We start from the raw sequence: 3,044 nt of genomic DNA, 5'->3' as shown, positions 1-3,044 counted from the left end.
TTTTGTCTCTGTACCTATATCCTTTCATGAGTATTTTGTGAAACACCATTTCAAAGGCATTGAATCATCTGTGGTAAGTATCAGCTCTTTGAACACCAGATGTTATTGACAGCTTACCAGAACATAACTGCTACAAATTATCTCTACCAGCAGGAAACCAAACCAACTACTGATCTTTAAATATCAAGTAGAAACGATATCACTGCCAGCAAAACCAAGTACAAGGTATTTCCATGTAGTGTCACTACCAGCCGAGGCCATTGAGAGAATTAGGACTCTCCTTGAGAGTTTGAAGGGGGGCTGGTGAGATGGCTCAGTGGGTAAGAGCATCCAACTGTTCTTCCGAAGGTCCTGAGTTCAAATCCCAGCAACCACATGGTGGCTCATAACCATCCGTAACAAGATCTGACACCCCCTTCTGGAGTGTCTGAAGACAGCTACAGTGTACTTACATATAATAAATAAATAAATCTTAAAAAAAAAAAAAGAGAGAGAGAGTTTGAAGGAAGTTCACTGGTAAGTGACTAACTTCCGACTTGATGAACAAATCATCATTGTGAGTGAGTAGTAAGTACATAGCATAACTTTCAAGGGCTGCACAGTGTAGACCTGAGGCATACCTCGTATGTATAAAAACATACGGTGGAAAGACAAAATTCATAAAGGCATGTTTTTTTTCTATTTAGCATTGTTAAAGGCTTACGCTCTTTTGCCTTTAAATTGTCACCTTTTCTCTTTCATTCTGGTGGGTCCCAAATTTTCATCTTCTGGTTGCTTAACAGAATTAGAAAGTGAAGAAAGAATAGTCTACCTATATGGTTGCTTAAAAGAATGATGGGCTTTCTGTGAAGAAGAGGACCCCATGGTACCTAACCTAACACCTCTTGGGAGTCCTGCATGCCAGGTTAAGGACCTTTTAAAATGTTCTAAAATTTGGAAACTTTTAGATCCCAATTTCTGGTTGCATTATGTTGAACTCTTAAAACAAGTCTAAATAATTCAGTCCATATACTTCAAGAGTCTAAGACTCTGCCATTTTGTCCCCAAACTGGAACCAATTCTTCAATTGCCTCCTCTGGCCTCTTGTAGAGTCTCACTTGTTCAAAAGCACCTTAAAAGTCTCAGCCAGCTCTCTAGAGATCATGCTACTTTAAATAGAGTTTGCCATCAAACAGCTAAGCTGAACATTGAGTTAAGCCATTCCCAAATGTGAATTTCTAGATCATTTCCCTGAATCTTAGGTTTCCTCTTGTTGCTGTGACTGCCTGACAGATGTAGTTAAGGACACAGCCTGCACTGAACTTTTTGACACTACTTTTTCCTACACTGATCTCTAGAAGGCAGTTGACAAAACTCCTAACTACTTCACTGTAAAGGTCGTCATTTGCCTTGATAGTCGTGTTCCGTATTTAGAGAAGGTTCAGGGGACTGGAGACTCGGCTTCGATTGTTTTGGCAGAGGATCGGGTTCAATTCCCAGCATCCACATGGTGGCTTATAGGTGTCTGTAATTCCAGTTCCTGAAGATCCAAAGCTTCTGACTACCTTGGGTATCAGTGCTGCACGTGGTACACACGGTACATACAGGCAGGTAGAACCATTATGCATAAACAAAAACAAAAAATTAAGGGCTGCAAAGTAAATCACAAAACCTATATTTGGGAAACTGGTGCCTTCTCAAGCCAATAATATTCCCTGATTAGCTAAAATACTACCTAATATTTAAGGACCCAAAGATGCCATCATCTAACTAAAGAAAATGTTGGATTTGAGCATGCCCTCTAAGACTTTATTTTTAAGGAGGTAATAGATTTATTACCTAAAATTACCTAATAACTATACAAAGAATTGATATATTCATATGACACCCCTTAAAGGTTCTTGTTTCTTGTGGGGGTCTAGTTTCTAGCTTACCATACTCCAAGTCTAATAAAGGTATTTCCAATTACTTCATGAATACTGTACCACAGTCCTCCACCACACTATCTTCTAGCTAACATGGCATGTAAGATCATACCCTAGATTTAAATAGACTTCTGTATGGAATGTGTCTCTTGCTATCAAGACTTTTTCAAATATAAATATATTCAAATTATTGAATGAACCAACTTTCACCAGAGCTAGTGTTTTCGGTATTAATTGCAAAATGGTCAAAATATTTTACCTGTATTTGTTTTCTGGGGCAGAAATGTATGCACTTCCAACATTCATTGTAAACATTTCAGAAGCACTCAAATTTTAAAGAAACTTCCTATGAAACTATCCTGATTTGCAATTAAGAGCTTCATTTGTAGCACTGTTTTCTAAGTAGATTAGTGTTCATCTTTTGGTGGTGGTGGTGGGGGTGAGTAGGGATGGTATATGCCCTTACAAATGTGTCCAGCTATGTTTGAGTCAAAACAGGTATCAACATACAGAAAATGCATAAGACTGTTAAGTCTTTTCACATACCCTAAAAGTAAGATTTATGTGTGATTTTGGATAACTGAGCATGTAAATCAAAACAGGTTGTTAAAATATTTATGTTCTTCTTAGTTCTGCTTTTTTGTATTTCCAGTATTGAGCACAAAGATAAGTAAAATTGAAATAGTAATGGAATCTTAATTCTATAAAATTTAGCAAATTATAGGAGAGTAAAGAATGCTGAGCCATTTTGTCCCATCTTAAGGATAAAGGAGTTTAATTTAAGTAGATAAGAAAAATGTTCATGGATGTTATTGAATTCAAACACTATAACAATATGTCAAAAACTTGTTTTTGTAGATGCTTTGTGAATTTTTTTCTCTTAGTGTTAAAGGAAACTTTTTCCCTTTTTTTCAGAGAAAGCAGGGTTGAAATAGGTAATGATCTGAAAATTAAAATTGTTGATGAGTATGTATCCATAGTATGTATATTTCTCCATATATAAAAGGGCCTTGATCACAAATGCATTGTTTTATATTCACTTCAAAGGAAACTTTTCCCCAACTTTGGCAGCTGGATAAACCAACATCGGTGTACATGCTAAACAAAAGATAGCCATTTGTCCTCAACAAATGAGATAGA

The sequence above is a fragment of the Mus pahari genome, chromosome 13 (assembly GCF_900095145.1).
Source record: "Mus pahari chromosome 13, PAHARI_EIJ_v1.1, whole genome shotgun sequence".
NCBI lineage: Eukaryota > Metazoa > Chordata > Mammalia > Rodentia > Muridae > Mus > Mus pahari.
Note: the sequence above shows the minus strand (reverse complement) of the source record.